This window comes from Dryobates pubescens, chromosome 13 (genome assembly GCF_014839835.1).
Source record: "Dryobates pubescens isolate bDryPub1 chromosome 13, bDryPub1.pri, whole genome shotgun sequence".
Classification (NCBI taxonomy): Eukaryota; Metazoa; Chordata; class Aves; order Piciformes; family Picidae; genus Dryobates; species Dryobates pubescens.
In genome coordinates this window covers 30010557-30030392 of record NC_071624.1, presented here as the reverse complement: position 1 = coordinate 30030392, position 19836 = coordinate 30010557, and positions in this window count along the sequence as shown.

The window sequence follows — 19836 nt, the reverse complement described above, 5'->3', positions numbered from 1 at the left end:
GCCCCGCCTCCTCCATAAGCCACGCCCCTTAGATCCGCCCTCGGGCAGGCCCCTCCTCCCTCGTAAGCCCCGCCCCGCCCGGACTCCGCCGCGCGTAGCGGCTTTGCTCCGGTTCTTCAAAAGCGTCGTTTTTATTCCCAGACCTGCTGCAGATTTTCACAGTGGCACTTAAGACACTTGGGGAAACCCAGCAGCACTTTTCCCGTGCCAGCCCAGGCCCAAGTGCAGGCCGGAGGACCCCAAAACCTCAGCCCCTCTGGCTCTGCCGCAGCTGGGCTTCAGTGTAACCACAAAGCACTCCCAGTGACATAACCACTGCCGCTCTCAAAAGGGAAAACAGCCCCTCGCCATCGACACGGTGTCTGGAACTGACGGTGGACAGTGTGCCCAGGGCAGCATACCCAGGTGGCCGGGAAGGCAACAGCATCCTGGCCTGGATCAGCAACAGTGTGGCCAGCAGGACCAGGGCAGGGATTGTACCTCTGAACTCGGCACTGGTGAAGCTGCATCTCGAATACTGCCTCCAGGTTCGGGTCCGTCACCAGAAGAAGGACATTGAGGTGATGACACGGGTCCAAAGAGGGGCAATTAAGCTGGTGAGGGGCCTAGAGCACAAGTCTTGTGAGGAGTGGATGAGGGAACTGGGGCTGTTGAGCCTGGAGGAGGCTAAAGGGATCTCTACAACTACGTGAAAGGAGATTGGAGCTAGGTGGAGCTAGCTAGTCTGTTCTCCCAAGTAACAAGTAATAGGACAAGAGGGAAAGCCTCAAGTTGTGCCAGGGCAGGTTTAGGTTGGATATTAGGAAAAAAATGTTTACTGGAAGAGTAGTCAAACGTTGGAACAGGCTGCTCAGAAAGGTGGTAGAGCCACCATTCCTGGAGGTGTTCAAAAAATGCATGGACATGGCACTTTGGGACATTGTCTAGTGTGCAGGGTGGTATTGGGTTGACGTTTGGACACGATTGTTGGTCGATAGTTGGATCTTAGAGGTCTTTTTCCAACCTTGATGATCCTGTGATGGGAGGAAAACAGCTCTGTAAAATGAAAAGCCTCTGTGATTTATATACTGATAATGCTTGCAAGGATCTGCTGCCGGAGACTTTCTGCAGTGTCTGCGAGTGCCTGCGAATTGCTGCAAGACCTGAAGGTGGCAATCGATGTACGCTTAACACGAAGCCAGCCTGCGAGCCAGGATCCCAGCTTGTGCCTAAAGCCTGCAACTAAATCCTCATTTCTGCTAGAACACAATTTTCACCCTGGGTTTTGTTTGTACGTCATAACGTTTGTTTCCTTTACAGCTCCTGGGTACATTAGTGTTTCACCGTCCATTAGGCTGTATCGGTGACACGAATCACATAATAAATTTGTCGTCACACCAGGACTGAATTCAGCCTCCTGCTGACTCCAGTTATCACCACCAATCATCTCAATTTCTGCCTCTGACACAGTGGGAGGAATATTTACCTCCTGGCTCGGGTATCGTGGTGAGGGCTGAGCCGGAAACGCTTGCAACACGTGCTGAAGCTTGGAAAATGTGACATCAGCCCCCAAAGCTGCCAACTTCAGATATGTCTAACCTATAAATATTTGTTTAGTCTGCCTACAGGCTGGCCTTGTAAAATCACAGCAGATAAGCTGTTTTTCTGCCCTTCCTCACTAATGGAAGAGAACACTGCAGTAACTGTTTCATTGCAGTACCATGATTAGGAGAGATACCCAGCATTATGGCTCTGGGTTTATTGCTTTGAGATTTTTGCAGCAAGCTGACACACCCCCAGAATTAAAAATAAGAAAAAAAACTGAGAGAGACAAAACTTTCCTCCAAATATACACAAACTGCCCACCAGCTACAAATCATTCACTCACTGGGCTTTTTTGCCATGTGATTAACGCTGAGGGTCATAAATCTTCCATTTCTATCTGAGGCTGTCCTGCAGCAATTACCTAAAACAACTTAAATGCTCCTCTCTAAGCATGAAAAGCATGCCAGGCTGGCATTTGTAGCTCTCTTAGGCACGTAAGGGGAGGTACCAACACACTGCATATTCACAGAATCACAGAATGTTAGGGGTTGGAAGGGACCTTGAAAGATCATCCAGTCCAACCCCCTCTGCCAGAGCAGGATCACCTATATCAGATCACACAGGAACACATCCAGGTGGGTTTTGAATATCTCCAAAGAAGGAGATTCCACAACCCCCCTGGGCAGCCTGCTCCAGTGTTCCAAGGTGCTGGAGCCACCAACAACCTGAAGCTCTTGGAAGCAGCATGAGGATTTGCCTTCAGCTCTCTCCCTCACCTCCTGGAGCCCTGGCACCCTCTCCACAACACCCTGCTCCAACTCCCCAGCCATGGGAGGGAAGGAGAGCCCAGCCCAGCCTTGCAAAGCCTGCAGTGGTGGGTAAGGGAAGTTGGGTGGCAATGCTTCCTGCACAGGGTGCAGCTCAGCCTGCCTGTGACCCTGTCACATCCCTTTATGCAAGTGGATCATTTCTTGCCTCACCATGTACTAAGGCTACGTTGCCACTAGTAACTTGCTCAGCTCATGGTGCTGATACACACTGCTTTGTTATTTCCTACTGCAAACTTCAAACACACCCTTGTTGCACTTTTTAGTACCCATTTACTAATGTTTAATGGGTTTAGTAGGTACATACATATGCATGAGTGCACATTCTGCTTGGTTTTATCTAAATCACATATTGCTTCTTGGCAGACAGCAGGCTAGGTAAGGTTTTCCCTTTTGTTTTTTTGGTCCTCCTAGCCTGGGAATAGCAGATTTGGTTTTAATCAGCCTCTTTGCAGTCTTGAACTTTGTCCTCCTGGAATACAGTGCCAATCATTTAAGGATTTCCCTCTGTCTAATAAACATTAATGACTCACACACTACAATTCCCTTGTGATCTTATCTCACTTTCACAGATGGGGAAAACAGAAACAAATTAAGGGGTCTGCACACACCACAAATCAAAGGCAGGGCTGGGGGAAGAGCCCAGTAATCCCAGCACAATTCCCTGCTCCAATAACTCTGTAAAAATGTGTTTCTAACCATGCAGCTGCTCTGTCAGGGCAGTAGTTGCACAGGGCAGCATGGTCACTCTCAGGCTAGCCAGGAAGACTGAAATTGCTCTTTTCCCAAGATGTAGCTTTACACATAACTGCAGATTCTGTGAGGTGACAGAGGCCTGTAGTTTTCCCATCTTCTTGTACTGATTATTCCTGAAGATGTCTTTTCCCCCCTTCTGATCAGAGGATTTCTTTTCTTTTCTCCTGAGAAGAGGTGTAGCAGGATGTGGGGAATATTTCAGTCCCTAGTTACACCCCATCCTCCCAGAGGAGAGGCCTGACTTCCTAGGGATCATTCTTGCCCTTGCTCTGGACAAAGTGGTCCATTCCACGATGAACACAGCACCACTTGGTGCTGTGAAGAAAACTACATCTATTAATTACATCGAGCCAGAGAAGACAGATAATTGCCTTGTGCCTGGAATTTCTAAGCAGATCCACTTTCTAGAAGAAAGATCCCTGAGCTGTGATTTCAGCACAGACAGATTCAGCCAATGTTCCCTGTAAGCTGTGCTCCTGTCAGGCAAGCAGCAGTTCTGACAGCCAGGATTTTTGTGGCACTGGCTGTGAGTCAGTACTGAAAATGCCTTATTCTTAAAACACAGGAGGAGCACCCAAGAGAGAAGGTGTTAGACACAGTAAAAAACCCCAAAGCCCCTTTCACACCTCCATTGCTCTCATACAGCACCTCAGCACAAAACATTGACAAATTGACAAGTTTGATCTCAAAATTTTCTCCTCTTCTTCATAATGGCTTTTCTTCCCCTGAAGCCAGAATGAAGTGCCTTAGCCTTTCTCTTGAATAATAAATAGATTTTTCCCCTGTGATGAGCTCCATGGAAAACAACCATTTCTACAGTGCAGCCTTCTGCCAGGATAGCCAAGTTATTCCTGACTGCATTCACAGGTTCCTGCTAGAAAAGGCTGCAGGAAATTCGGCACTGGCAGCAATCTGCGCTTCTGCCGGCTTAGCTTGTTTTGTTCAGCAGGTGGCAAGGGCCAGCATATGGCCAGATCCAGGCTGGGAATTGCTCTCCCAGAGCAGAACACCAGTGTTTCTGTGCTGGAAAAGGATTTACAGTGTCAATCTACCCTGACAGCACATCTCGACTGCGTGGCACAGCCCCCGTAGAAACTCTTCAGCCAGATCTCACTTAGCTGCTGCTGGCACGAAGGATGAGATAGCTGCTACACCAATTTCTCATCCACTTGCTGTTGACCAGACATCCCCACACAACTTGTGCTGAAGCCTGTGCCCTTTCCCCTTCCTGAGCCAGCTGGTCTGAGCGTGCTGTAGCTTTGCACATGGCCACAGCCACAGTGGTCAGTGACCTGCAGTGAATCACAGCTACAGATTCAGGTCTCTGTGCCCCAGTTCTGCAAACAGTTCTGCACAAACCTTGCTGCATTCACTAGAGGAGACCTGGCTTACTCCCTGCAAGCTTCAACTGTTACTCTCAGAAGCCTGTTTCCTTTTGTCTTTAAAGGTGGTCTATGGGGAGCCAGCAACTGATTTTTGTTAATTGGCCACCCTCACACCCACTCCTGCCTCACCCTTTTTAAATTTAACTGCAGTGTCAGACCTGCAGCTGTTTCCGAGGCCACGCACATGAATGATTGCTGCTCCTGCCAGGTGCAAGCATGAATTAAAAGGTCGCAGGCTGGGGGAGGATTAAGCTTTGGCTCAGCTGTTCACATTCTCACACAGAGCACGGCCTGTCCATCGGTCTGCCTGGCAGCCCCCACACACGACCCAGACAGGTGAGGAGCTGGATATTGGGAACCATTCAGTGACCCTCCTCCAAAGGCGTGCAGTCCCTGTGGTTTACAGAAAGCTTTTACAGCCAGCCTCTGAGCAGCCCCTGGATCAGTGAAATTATCTGCACAGCAATATAAATGCAGAGTGGCATGGGAACGGTCTCCCCGGAGACTGGGCTAGGGTGGATTGGAGACTAAATCTTTAAATGGTGCCTGAGATTTTTCCTGTGAAAGTGGAACATTTTCTTCCCACGCACACCTAAGAAGATGAAGGAAGGCAGCAGCTTATGGGCAGTTAGCACATACACCAACTACTGAGAGCAATCAGGGTGAAAAATCCACCAGGTGTGGACCACATTCGTCTCCCCAGAACTCCACCTCAACTATTTCACCAATTCAAAGCCTTTTGTACCTGCAGCAATGGAAGCTGAGGGCTATTTTAGGACCTTCTCACACTTGCACTTTTGTTAGAACCCGTGGGAGGCTTCTAATCTATTTCTGTATATTAGACATCATTTCTCCTCTGGCTTCTTTATCAAATGTGCAAAACAATCAATAATTCACTTAGGCTCTACATTCCCATTAGAGTGCACCATGGCTCTGATTTAAATATATTTCTGTGTCTGTAAAGTAGGCAAATATCCCAAACTATGCTGCAGTTGTCCTCTTGTATGTGACAGCACCTCCTACCACCCAAAGTAGCTTTATTTCCCCAACTATTAAATCTAGGACAAAATACTACTTTTGTTCTTCATCAAGAACCATAGAATAAAAGCAGCTGACCGCTTTCCCAGCCTCTGTCCTTACAGAAGGGGATGTGGGGTGAAGAATTAACCCCTGGCAGGAGCTTTTCTCATGATGAGTCATTAGGAAAAGCCAGATCTCCTCAGTGCTCTCCCAGATTTAGATGGTGATGAACTCAAGACACCCATTGCCTTCCTTCCCTTCCTGCAGCCCTCACCGTGCACTGCAGGTAAATGCTCACCCATGATTACAAGGTGATTTCCTTCCCCAGCCTTGTTTTGAAAGACCTGAGATTCATGTGGCTTAATTAAGAACAAAAAATAAACAAAATAAAACAGCAGGTATCAAATTCTCCCCTCCCTTACCATGGATGCTGTCCCACCTCCCAGCTCAGTAATAGCCTCATCCCTTACACTCCTCTAGGATCAGCTTGTTTTGTAAAGGGAAGTTGGGCTCCAGGAGATGAAGTGACTTAGCCAAGGCCACATGTGTCACAGAGAGGGGGGTTAAAGTGACTGCCACATCCCCAAATTAAGAGGTCTGGCTAGACCCAGCCAGCACTGAATCTCCTCCTTAGCAGACACTCAGCCTTGAGATCCAGGGACAAGGAGATGTGCCTATCAACCACACCACCAAAAAACAACTGCTGTATTTTGTCTGTGAATCTACAGACCAGAGGCTACATTTCCCAATTTCCTTTTGTCCTTGTGTTTAACCCTTTGGTATCATCAGCTGTGGGTGTCCACAGCACCCAGTAGCAAGGGCAGAGCACGTGGCAGCCACACACGTCCTGGTAATGACTTTATTTCTTCCACCAGCTCTGGGGAAAAAAAATAACAAAAACCCCAAACCCAAATCTCCTCTCCTGCATAATTGTGGCCCTGTTATTCATGGATCTTAAAATGTACTCCTTCATGAATTTTAATGTGCAGTCCATTTTCTTCCCACTAATCCTACATTAGGCTGGAAGCCTTTATAGACCGAACGTTTGCCCTCCTGAGCTCTTTATTCCCCGCAGCATCATGGTCACCGTGTCCCCAGGCATTGCCCTTGTCTCAGCTGCTCTGGCAGCCAGGCTCAACCAACATTAAAGTACTTTCCTAGCAGGTACTCCAGTTCTGTGCATCCATGACTAAAGCAGCAGGCTTGTTGAATAGACACCCTGTGAGTAGCAGCTTATTTATTCTGCCCGTGATTTGCTGATCTGTTGGCATGGATATTAGTTGCACAGCACTTGAAACAACACCTGCCTGTGAATCTTTAATGCTACACTTCTGTAAATCTCTCCTTTTTTCCAGCTAAAATCATCTCCACAAGTCATCAGGAACAAGTGAAAGCCCTCCAGGAAGTTTTTCCTTTCTAAGGAACTGCAGACACACAAAAGCAAAGCACAGGGAGTTGCACCACAGACCGTAAGATGCTCAACTGCCTTATTTTAAATGGCATTTAGATTTGAAAGCCAGGCAGGCCATTAGATACTCTAATCTGACCTTCTGCAAAATGCAATTTGAGCCTGCCATTGCACTTCTAAATTTAGTAATTTGTTCAGCTGAAGCGATGCTTCCGAACGGAAGAGAAATAGACTCCGTCTGAAAAGGTGCCGGAGCCGCGGCTGCCTTCCGCGAGCTGCCCCAGCAGGATGGATCTGCTAGGTCTGCCCCGAGGAGCAGAGCCTGCAACAAATTGAGGCAGGATGCACTTTTCATGTAAATTGCTAAGAATATCCAGCCCTGCCCTTCCATGTGTCTTGCAGAAACCCTTATTAGATGGAAAAGGGAATATTGTACAGTCCTCGGCTGTAAAGTTCTAAAAATACAGGGACTTTGATGTATAAATGCATGGTAAGAACCTTCCTGGCCCTGACTACAAACGTTCCCTGTCGCCACTAATTTCACATTCACTTGCAGAAGCAGCACTAATATTTCTTTCCTGAGACCCACAGAATACACTGAGTGTTTGAAGCATTCCAGCCCTGGGGATACTTGGTGCTGCGTGTGCCATTAGTGCAGCAGGCAGGCACCGGCAGAAACAAATCTGACTTAAAACCTGATTGGACTTAAACAACACTGACCTTATGAGAAGTGTGGAGCCCAAACCAGCCCTGCAAATCCCATCTGTTTCTTATTTCTATAACAGCCAAGCTAAAACCCTAAATCCAAACAGCTCAGGGCTCTGAATCCAAATTTTGCAGCTTGTGTCCATTACTAGCAAGGGCAACAGCTAGCCCAGCACCGACTTGCTTCCCACACTGAACACTGGGATTTATAGCATAAAATTAAATGGAGGAGACATGGTGCTGGTTGACTCACAGCTAGCCTGGGAAGGTTTCTGGAGACACAAATTCATGAGCTGGTGAATAAGTTGACCTACCTCTTTGTTCCCCATTAAATTACTATCACAACACTCGTGGACTTTTGTGGTGTTTTGAGGGTTAACTGGTGTTTGAGTGCTCCAATAAATGCCTGCACTAACTCTGTTAGCTATTACATTAAGTTGCAGGTTTAGCTGGGGTTTGGGTTGTGGTTTTTTGGGGTTTTGGTTTGTTGGGTGTTTTAACTGCAATTTGGTGTCAAAGTTAAAATATAAGGGGCGGGGGGGGGGGAAGATCTAATCTGTAAAGCAAGGAGCTTTTGAGGCTTGAACATAAAATGAAAGTGAACCTATTCAGAAAAAAAAAACCAAACCCAAACCAAAGCCAAAGCCTTGTCTCTGTCATTTAATTCAACAGAACAAAGCTGGAGAAGGCTGGTCTCCAAGAGGGAATGGAATTTGGCAACACCATGCCCATTAGTGCAGAATAAACCTGTTAGATATATAGAAAAAAGAAAAATAAGTGTGGAACCATCAGGGTCCTAATTATTTTCCACCCATCCACCTTTCCATTAAACACCAACTTTTGATGCTTCCCCAGCTGCTGGGTGAATTATTGACTTTTTAACATGAGGCTCTGTTTATAGAATTGCAATTACTCAGTATCAGCCTTTGTTTGGAGAAGAACTTCTGTCCATCCTCACTAATGGCTTCTTCTGATCTCATCCGATGTGGAGGATTTCCTGAGCATATTACAAACATTATTCACTCTGCCTTTTTAGCTTCGCCAAAGATTTAATGGCTTCAGCACAAGAACTGTGTGCTTTGCTTATTTGAACCAGATTCACTCCCTCCTGGCTGATGCTGTGTGCTCTGTTCCCTACGTGTGCGCAGAGTCACACACGGAATCACAGGACGTTTGGGGCTGGAAGAGACCTTGAGAGATCATCCAGTCCTACCACCCTGTCAGGGCAGGATCACCCAGGACACATCACACAGGAATGCATCCAGGTAGGTTCTGAATGTTTCCAGAGAAGGAAACTTCACAACCTCTCTAGGCAGCCTGCTCCAGGGCTCTGCCATCCTCACAGTGAAAAAGTTTTTCCTTATGTTTAGGCATTGAACTGGTTAGAGTATAGATTGGTGGGGGTTGGTTTTGGTTGGGTGGGTTTTTGGGGGGTAGGGATCTTGCTATTTAGCACAACTGAGTATATGAACCTCAGAGTGCCTTTGACACCTGAAAGTACATCCTTGCCTCATGCCAGGGCTGGGTGAACATTAGCTGTTTTTTTGCACAATGAACCTTTGTGCACTACCTGCACTCCCAGGTAGAACCTGAAGCTCCTGAGGCTGGATCCATCCCAGCCTGGACAAGGTAGACACCCACCTCCACCACAACTCTTTCTTTCACCTTTCACCAAGGCATCCAGGTTTTAATTAACATCCTGTAAGGTGGGTGTCTTTCAGGGTTTATGCAAAGTCCAGGTTTCCTGGCTCAAAGGCAGACACAAGCCTCTGGAGCAATATTCTGAGATCAAGGCAAAAGGCAGCAAAAAGCCAAGGAGATATTCAGGCTTACTGCTGATACATCCCTTAATTTGGAAAAGTTCAGACATATTCTTTCCTACACACTGAAACAGAACATCATGACCTTGAAAACAAAGCCTGCATCTGGGATTAGGTCTTTTTGCAGTGCGTGGCTTCAAGTTCCATCCCTCACTGATATTGCATCCTGCATCCTGCTCCTCCCTGGCACCACTGGGACCATCAGCCCTCAGCTTCTTTCCAGCTGGTTTGCCACCTGAATCCATCACTCACTCCAGGATTTAAATCTTCTCCAGAGCCATCCCTGGCTGAATAACTTTGCTGATGAGGATTTGAAATCTTTCTTTATCACCCCCTTCTCCTGCTCTTTGAGGTGTTTCACTGAGGCTCTGCAGCAGGCTCCGGTAAGATGGTTCAAAATGGCTTTAAATAAAAAGGAATCATTGGTTATTGGTTGCACACCTAGCAGCGCGGGGCTCTGCACTGGCTCAGCTCACCCTGTGCCATGGATTTTAACCCACTGGTGAGTGCAGGGCTGGATGCAGTTGGATTCTGATCTGTCTTTTGTTCGAAAAATGAAACAAAAGAACAAAGAAAAATGGTCACATCTCTCCCTTTTCTTCAGTGGCTGCCCACATGCTTGTGACTCAAAGGATCTTTCACTAAGGGTTTTGCTGCAGTGTATATTTGATGGCACCTTGCACTGATCACTATCATTTGCTTTCAGACCTCTCCTTCCAGCCTGTGCTTTAGATGCAATGAGAGGTCAAAAGGCAGCTTCCTCCATTCTGTGTTTGATCAGCAAAGTGGCTGCGTGATTGTTTCCCATTCCCAGCCTTATTTAGCTCTGAAAGAGCAATCAGAAAACGCAGGGTTTCTGTACCTGCGTTTAAAGCTGTCAGAGGTGTGAGAGCCCAGCTGACAGGAGAGAAGTCCCTGCCTGTCCCATGCCTGCTGTCCAGAAGCCTCACCTGGCCTCCGAGCACACCATCCAGCACAGCTCTGGAGGGTCTCCTCACTCTGTGAGATAAACTCAGTCCTTAGAAACCTGAGAGCAAGCCCAAACCGAGAGATTCCCATCGTTCGCCCTGCAGCTTCTCACAATGAATCCCAGCATGGTGGGTGGTGGAAGGACTCTCCAGGGATCAGTCCAACTCTCTTGCTAAAGCAGGGTCACCCACAGCAGGTTGTCCAGGACCACAGCGTCCAGGGGGTTTTGAAAACCTCCAGAGAAGGAGCCTCCACAATCTCAGAGCTCAGCCTCCCAGGTCAGCGGCCAGAGCCGAACAGCCCCGCGGCCCCGCTCGGCGGACGGGAGCTTTGTTTTAACCCAGACCGGGATACACAGGACGAGCAGAGCAACCTCCCTCACCGAGGTGGGATACACTCTGGGAGAGGAGCAACCCCCCTCACCCAGTCGGGACAGGCGTGGGGAGCGGAGCAAGCGTGCGAGGCATGGGAGCGGCAGCCTCAGCAGGCTCTTCGAATGCCTCTCCGAGAGCTCTTTAAACGCCTCAGGAGCGTTTAACACCGTCTCCCACAGCATCCTCACAGCTAAACTGAGGAGGTGTGTTCTGGATGATCGGGTAGTGAGGTAGATGTGAACTGGTTGAAGGAAAGAAGTCAGAGAAATTCCCCTCTCAGTCTGATCTTCTCCACACTAAAGAGCCCCACGTGTCTCAGCTTTGCCTCGTGGGAAAGATGCTCCAATCCTCTCAGCATCCCTGTGGCCCTCCACTGGACTCTCCAGTAGTTTCCTGTCCTTTTTGAACTGGGTAGCCCAGAACTGTTTCTTGAGGATTCAAACAGCAGCCTGTGAAAGAGAGACTCACCGGCTCCTCCTGCATCTCCCTCCCTGTCCAATCTGGGCACCATCAGTCGGCCTGCTGCCCTCCAGCAATGCCTTTGCTTCAGGCTGGAATTTCATCTAGTCCAGGACATTCTGTACTCAGCAGTGAGATGCAGCAGGGGTCACTGAGTGATGCTCTTCTGATTGTATTAACTGCACATAAACTGCTGTCCTTCCACCTACTGCTGCCTGGCAGACAGAAAATGGAAGCAGAGGCCACCAAGGACCTCCTGGAGCCACTTGGTCTCAGGTTTGCCGTCTAAAATAAGGCCATTTCAGCAGCAGGTTCATCCTTCTGATGGCCTGAAATGTCCTTAGTGCAGGTGGTTTGCAAGGAGGCACCTGGAGGGTTAAAAGGGTCCAGAGGGATGGAAACAACTCCTGGGTGCTGCTGAAGCAGGAGTGGCCACCAGCTCTGGTGGGGGAGTGAGGAACGAGGATATACACACTAAAGCATCAACGAACCCAAGATTTCCTCCATCCATAACGATTTTAACACACAAAGCTCATCAGACCCACCTGATAGGTGTGTGGACAGCTCTGCTGCAGGCTGACAGCCTCAATTACTGATTTCCCCTAATTCATTTTTTTCTGTCTTGAAACACGGGCTCCCCTGTCTAATGCAAATTAACTCCTCACCCAATCTATTTGACAGATGTACAACTGAGTATTCAGTTAACATTTCAAGAATAAAACCAGCTCGTGACGCAGCCAGCAGTCCCTGGCATGGGCTTCAGATGTCCATATTAACCTGACATCTCTCCCCAAGCCAACGAGAAGGCCCTCAGAGCAGGCTCTGCTTCTGCTCCTGTTGTTACAAATAAATCAACTACAAGGGCTGAAGAGGTTACCAGGGAAAAGCAGCAACCTGTTTTGGTCAGGGCTGTGCTGTGGATGTCTAAGATGAGCCTGGCCCCAGGAGGGATGGATCCCACCGTGAGCAGATGCGTGGTGTGGATCACCTCCTGAAGGATCCTGGCTCTGTGGGACTCTGTAGCTGAAGCAGAGCTGTTTTATCTACTGCAATGGTTTGGAATGAAAGGCTTTAAACTGCTGAGTGTAAACAGCGACCGTCAGGGATTTCATCTCCTCTCGCTGAGCTGGGTTTGCAGAGCCTGGGCACCACCCTGCATCTACTGATGACTGGCTGTGGGAGCCCTCGGGGTGCAGCACCAATGCATCTGCACCTCTGCAGGAGGCAGCTCTCAGCCTCATCCCAATTAATCGTCTCCTAATGACTCTCTGAACCGGGAGGGTTTCCTTAATTATACCTCGCGTTAGACTTTAATCAAGAAATCAATCTTGCACGCCGCCCGCAACCCGAGGGTGCGGCACGTTCGGCGGCAAGGAGCCCGGGGCACAGCTCAGCCTGCTCTCAGCAGCTCCCTGCGATTCCACAGGCCACGGCCACACGGCTGAGTAGAGCCCGAGCCCTCCCCAGTGACAGCCCTGGGGGACGATGGCGATGCCATCGGCACCGTTGTGTAACTCGCAGCTTGGAGTCCGGTATGATCCCCGCGGTGTGAGCCGCTGCCGGGCCCCATCGGAAGCAATCACTACCCAGCCATGCAGTGACATCAGTGGCGGTGGCCCCGGGGCAGGTGTGTCACATGCAGCCTGTGTCTCGCAGGAGTGGGAGCGACGATGGTTGCTGCGGCACAAACACAGGAGGGGGCTTTGCTTTGTGCTCCACAGCCTGCCTACAAGTCCTTCCTGGGGACGTCAAACATCTGCCACAGCCCTCGGAAGACTTCCCAGGCACAAATATCTGGTAACAAATGCAGAGGGACAGCCTGCAGAACATTCATAGTCTGCTGCTACCCCACAAAAACCGTGCTCTGCTCTCTGAGGAGCACATTTGGCTGCTGGCAGATGCCCCTGCTCTGGCAAACCCATGAACTTCTCCTCACCCCTGGCTAGGGCAAAGCTGGGACTGCTGTGCTCACCTCCCCTGCCCCCATGGACATCCATCCAGAGCAGACCTGGGCACTCACTAAACCCCACAGGGCTCCAGTGATTTATTTCTTTAACACTGACCAACAGCAGTGGTGTCTGAGCACAGAGTATTGACCATGGGGATGAAACCCCCCCTGCAGCAGTACAGGGGAGGGGTTGACCTGCTGGGAAGCAGCTGTGCAGAAAAGGACCTGCGACTGCTGGTGGACAAGGTCCCCACGAGCCAGCAGTGTGACCTTGTGGCCAGGAAGGCAAATGGTCTCCTGGAGTGCACCAAGAAGAGTGTGGCCAGAAGGTCAAGGGAGGTTCTCCTCCCCCTCTACTCTGCCCTGCTTGTCAGTACTGGAGTGAGTGCAGAACAGCTTGGCTGAAAGCTGGCAGCCTACTTGAGATTTAAATTGAGGTGACTGAAATGTTTTGGTGCCATTTTCCCTCTGCAGAGCCCTGCTGTGCCTTTGCTGGCCATCAGTCTCCTGCCCAAGCTGGGGCTGCTCAGGCACCACATCCTCTCTGCCATCTCTTGCCTGCTCAGATGATGAGGATGCTGAGATGGGGAAGGGATTTCAAGAAGCTGACGTCTTTGCGAGGAGCTAAAAATAAAAAGGCATCTGCTAAAAATAATGAATGATCAAGGAAAAAAAATGCTAAAACCCAGAGGTCTCCCTGGACTCTGAGGATTAATTTTAATTTCCCTTTAATCCAGACAAGAGCAGTGACATCACTGCTGGAGGGCACAGCTCAGCCCTGGGGACTGAAGCAGGAGGGGTGTTTCCCTGCCCATCCTGCCTGAGCTCCTGCTCGCTCCCAGCACAGCCAGACCCCAGCACTGAGCTTTTGGGTGCATTCCAGAGAAAAACAGGCACGCTGCAAGCAGGAGGCCACGGGGCTGCTGCTGCTCACAGAAAGGAAGTGGCTTAAACCCTGTGGCTGCAGCTCCTGGATGTGCCCTCCCAGCTCAGGGCTGGCCCCGGTGGGGATTAGAATCGGGATTCAGGCTGCTGCGTGTGCCTGGTCTGGCCAGGTTTGGGCGCTCTGATCCTTCATCACACTACAGCCTTGGGTAAGGGGAGGAAAAAGGGCCCAGATGTCCCAGATTACAGACTGGGTGTTTTAAAAAATCAGATTTCCCAATACTTTTTACTTTTGCAGGGAAGAAAGATGCTGATCAGAGCAAGAGACTGTGTTTGCAATCTTCCAGAGAGACAAAAAAAAAGATTCCTGAGAACACATGTAATGGAACAAAGGATGCTGCACCCCTGAAAGCCTGGGCTCCATGAGCCATTCATCTGTCCCCACAGCAAAGGGGCAGCCAGCCCAGCACACAGCCCCTCTCTCCAGGTACTCAGGAAATGTTTCCCTGGCTTTATCCAAGTGACAAAACATTGATAACAAGAGGAGAGGAGCAGGGTCTAGGATCTGCCTGCAGTTCCTCACTCTCCACTCCCCATGTGTACGGACACCAGGGGTAGTTGAGCATCATTAAATAGAAACATTGCTCCCAGCTTGCCTGCTGCATGCAGATATATGCAAATGTATGCATGCAACCATTTACATAGAGTGCTCACCTGGGACTTTGTTTCAGTGCCAGGAGGAAAACTCCCTTAATTCCTGGGATAAGCCCAAAGCTTAGTGCCCACCACGCAGCAGCTCAGCTTGGGGTGTGGGAGGGTTTGGGCTGGGAGGAGGGAGGCAAGAGGCTTTTGAGGCTCTTTGTGCAGCAAGGTCTCAGCCTCAGAAACATTTTAAACTCTGAAAGCAGACACAAGGGCTCATAGTCCATGGTGTGATTTATGTGCAGCAGCACATAACCCCCTGAAATGGGGTCTTCAGAAATGCCTCAAACCTTGCTATAATGCTGCCACTGTGGAGCCACAGCAGCTCCTCCTGGAGCTGCCACGTCCCTGGAGCCCAACACTGCCTGGGGGGGTGGAAATCAAGTAAAATCAAATCTAAGTATTTCCTTACAAGCTGCTCCAAATGTGTTTTCAATTCAAGAGTGACCAGAAAGGTAAGTAAATATTTTTCTGGAAAGGAAATGCCGTTGTGTTTACAGCCAGCCCTCGTTGCTGAAGCGCTGCCCGCAGTCGGGCTCCAGCCTGCTGCATATTGACCCAGCTGGAGGAGATGGTCAGCGGTGTTTGGCCAGGCTGGGCATGATACAGGTCAGGAATTCAGCATTTACACAGAGAGGAAGCCCTGTGGTTGTGTGAGCTGCCATGCACAAGACCTGGTGTCTGTTGGCTGGGCTGTGATTTAGCGAAGCTGTGAGCCTTGGACAAGGGGCTGCTGTTGGACCCAGGCTGTGCAGCCACTTGGCAAGGGCAAGGGCAATATCAAACAAATATTTAAGTCAGAAAGGTTCAACCTGCAGCCTGATGGGGGCCTAGACCTGGTTTGCAAGGCTCTTCCCACCACAGGAAGCTTTGCTGTGCATGTTGGGAAGATCTCCCACGGCTTTCTTTAAGACTTGCTGACCCAAGTTGCAACTGACACCAAATTCCTGCAAAGACCTTTTTGCCACCCTCCTGTGTTGAGCACAGTGATGCTGGAGGAACATGGGTGCCACACATTGGGCCCCTGTGCTGGTGCTCCCTCCCTGCAAAGCAGAGAGGAGAGACCTGTGGGAATGAGCTATGGAGCACCTTCCCCAAGGAAAGCTCTAACTGTACAGTGAGTTTACTGGCTGGTGCAGCCTCAAGATCCCTCCTAAAACCTGTGCCCCTTGTTCCCTGGCAAGGGCACTGTCCACATGGGACACCTGTGTGATGGAGCAGAGCCAACCCAGGCTGGGGCTCCCACCTCTCGGAAAAACAAATTTACAAGACCCTGAAACTGGTGGCTGAAATCTTGGACAGGGCAAAGGCACTGAGTGCCATGTCCCTGGCTGGGGTAACCCCTAGCTGAGGTGCAACAAAGGTGCCTCTGTGATGCCTTTGCTCATCAGCCTGCAATTGAGCACAGAGCCGCCCCCAGGTGCCAAAGGTCAAGCTTAAGCTCCATGGACTTTGGTGAGAGTTTGTGCAATGAAATCCCCTCCAACACCTTGGGAAACGCAGCCCTGAACTTTGCCTCCTGTTAATCATTGATGGGAGGGGGTTGGTTTTGCCAGGCAGAGCAGTGGGAGCAGCTGGGGGACACAACCAGGCTCCCTGTGCCACCAGGACCTGCTCCAAATCTCCCCACCGAGCCCTTAAGCAGCTTTCACCTGGGATTAGCTCAAACATTCCCAGCCTCTGGTTCAAAATAGCTTTTCTTACTTATGGGCACTTAATCCAGTCCAAGCCCTCTCTCCTTCAACCAGCAGCTCCAGCAAAGGTTGATGTGTTTGGTTGGGTTTATTTTCCCCCCAAGACCTGAACCTTGCCCAATTCCCAGATTTTTTAGATTGGAGGACACAGGATGCACGTGAGGATGTTCAGAGCTGGGGTGTGAGGGGGACTGGCAGCTGCAGCTCCCATAAACCTAACCAAGCACATCCTGGCCTGGTGCAAGGCAGGTACAAAGAGCACAACAGCCCAGTTGAGGCTGAGCAGGCTGTGTTCAGGGAAAACCTGGGGTTTGCACAAGGGAGTTTTGTTCAGGAGCTCCTGGAAGGGTGGGGGGCACTGTACAGACACCTCCTGCATGAAACAGGTCCATGGCATCCACACTGCTCTGCCAGCAGCAAACAGAGCCAAGCAGACTCCTTTGTATAATTGAGGCGGTCAGGACCGGGGCAGGAACACAGCCCCTTCTGTAGGATGGAGCCCCCAGAGCAGAGAGCTGCCAAACCCTCACAGAGCAAATCAACAGCCCCCAACTTCCACAGGCCCCCATCAAGCCGAGCTGGGCTGGGAGGGGACGTGCAGCCAGTCACATCCTGAAACCCTGCGTGTGACGTGGCCACCATTAAACAAAGGACATTGCTGCTGCCCTGCTGATGGCTCGGGGCACCCACAGCACAGCCATCCAGCTGCCAGCAGCTCCCAGCTCCTGGGAGCTTGTCCCCACCAGGCATCACTGTTTGAAAGATTAAATTCACCTTCATAAGCCTGCAAACAGGATCCCTGTTAACACCACCCCCCCCTGTTGCAGCAGTGGTGACAGCCTCCTCCTGCAGCCCTGATAACCAGGAGCACAGAGCACAGCAGCTCAACAAACAGCTCAGATATTGCATTCAGGAAGGAATCTGAGCTCAGATTAAAGACAACAGAGACTCATCCCCTCAGCCAGTTCATTTCCTCCCCTGTAAAACCTGCTCCCACCTGGCTCCTTCCCACTGACCTGCCACAGCACCCCTCCTGGGGAGATGAGCTTGAGCAGCGAAGCTTGGCCACGATTTCAGCAGCACTGAGACTCCAAACCTCCCTCCCAGTACAAAATATCTGTCATGGTTTCTCTGGAAACCAGCAACACCTGAGGGTCAGGGGAAGTCCTTGTGATGGGCACAGCTGATGCCTCGTCAGTGGCACCTCAGCTGTTGGTGCTTCCTTACCCTGTGCTGTGGGTTTATGTCTTCAGCAGGGAGCTGGGTGTTGAGGAGCTGCCATGTGGGAGCTAGAGGCCTCTTGGCCAGCAGTTAGACATTTCTAGTGACTTCATGATGTGTTCATCCAGTGTGCATGCCAGCACATCCTCATACACATATTGGTCTTGAGCACTTCATGTACTGTTCGGTTTTGTACCCTGTGAGCTTTGTGGGCTTTGTCAGCAGCCCTGTTAATGCACCACGAAGGCTCCAGCACTTCCCTCAAGGCACCTGGTTTGATGCAGCATCTGCACCATGGCCACTTCACCCCCAGGCAGGAAACTCCAAACCCAAATGACTGGGAGGGAAGGATGGAGCAAAAGCCACATTTCAACAGGGTGAGGCAACCTGCCAGCAAAGGCACTTGGTGAAGATGGAAAACCTGTTTCAGGGCCTGGCTCCTCCAAAGTTTCAGCTCCTCTGACAGGGAGGCTCAGCTAGGAAAGGCTCTGGATTTCTGTCCTGAAACCTTCATAAAAATAGCACAAGTCTGGGAAAATCCTTGTCCAAGTGGAAAAGAAAACAGCAGGCTGGGTTTCATGGGGAAGCAGAGCTCTATAAAAGTGCTCCTATAGCCTTCTGTTATTGCTGTAAAGCATCCAAAAACTCACACAGCAGCCCCTCACCCAGGGGCACATTTCCATGGGGCCAGGCTGGATCCCTGCTAAAGCATTTGATTTTTTTTTCTCCCCTCAGCATTTTACTTCACCTAATCAGGAGTTTCCATATGTGGGGAGCAGTAACTCTGCAGAAATGTCCTCTGTGGAGCAGCTCCTGCCAGGGGCCAGCTGCTTGATCCCAAGCCCTGTGAAGGGGCAGACTGGAAAATCTGTGTCTGTTTCCCCCCAGAAGGGGATTTGGTGATGTCTGGCACCCTTGTGCCTGCTCTCCTCATGGCAGTGTGTCCCAAGCACCCCACTGCCTGCCCTCATGGGGATGATGCCCTCTTACAAACAGGGGGTGACCTGTCAGGTGTGACTCAGCTGATGGATGTCTGTCCTGGAAAGTTTCAATGTACAATTGATGGAGGTGATCACCTCCTGCATGGTACAGGCAGGGTTTGGATCCACGACACCCCCAGAACTCCCCAGAGCAGTGCCAAGAGGCCAAGGAAACCTGCCTGGCCGTAGGGCTTGCTGGGGGCTCGGTGGCTTTTGGGGCCAAGCAGAGAAAGGTGACACTGGGGCTCTGTTATTTTAGCCATCCTCACTCTGGGAACCCCTCACTGCAGCCAGGGCAGGGACTCTTGGGGTGGCTGCCATCCAGGTGACATCTTCATGCCCAGCCTGCATCCACAGGACGTTTCTGGGCCAGCAACGGGGAACGGCCTTGACACTATTTATACCCCAGGCTGGAGCTGGGTAAAAATAACCCCAGAGTGTTTGGCAGCCTGGAAGTGCTACTGTAAATCCTCCCTGTCAGCAAGAAAATTGGGTTGGAGCCATTGTCCCCGTGGGAGAGGCAGCGTGGGGGAAGCCCAAGGGCATCTGTGGGGCTGAACCCTGAGTGGTTCACCTGAGAGAGGACGAAAGGATCAGGTGAACCCACAGAGATGCAGCTGGCAGCATCCCTCTGCAGCTCCTGTGTCCCATGAGAAGGGCTGAGGAGCAAAGCAGGAGTGTCAGATTGCTCTTGAACCAGGATTAAAGGCCAGGGCACCGCTGTATTTATAGCTTTGTGATCATCCTTTGGAAAAAAAACCTCATTGTGACTGGAAGCATCTGAGAGGAGCTCTGGGAGCTGCCCCATGCTTGGCCCCGTTGCTCTTTATAGCCTGTCCTCCAGCTGCCAGTAAAGGTCATGGTGGCTCCAGCAGCACCATCATCTCATGGGGTGATGCCTCTGTGGGAAATGAGGAAGGGTTTTGAATGTACCAGCTTGCTTCCCTCCCTCCATCCCACCCTCCATCCTTCTCTCCATCCCTCCTTCCTTCCCACCATCCATCACACCTTTCATCCCTCCTTCCTTCTCACCCTCCATCCTTCTTCCCTTCCCACCTTCCACATACCTTTCATCTCTCCTTCCATCCCTCCCTCCATCCCTTCATCTCATAGAATCATCCAGGCCAGAAAGGACCTCTGAGTTCATCAAGTCCACCCA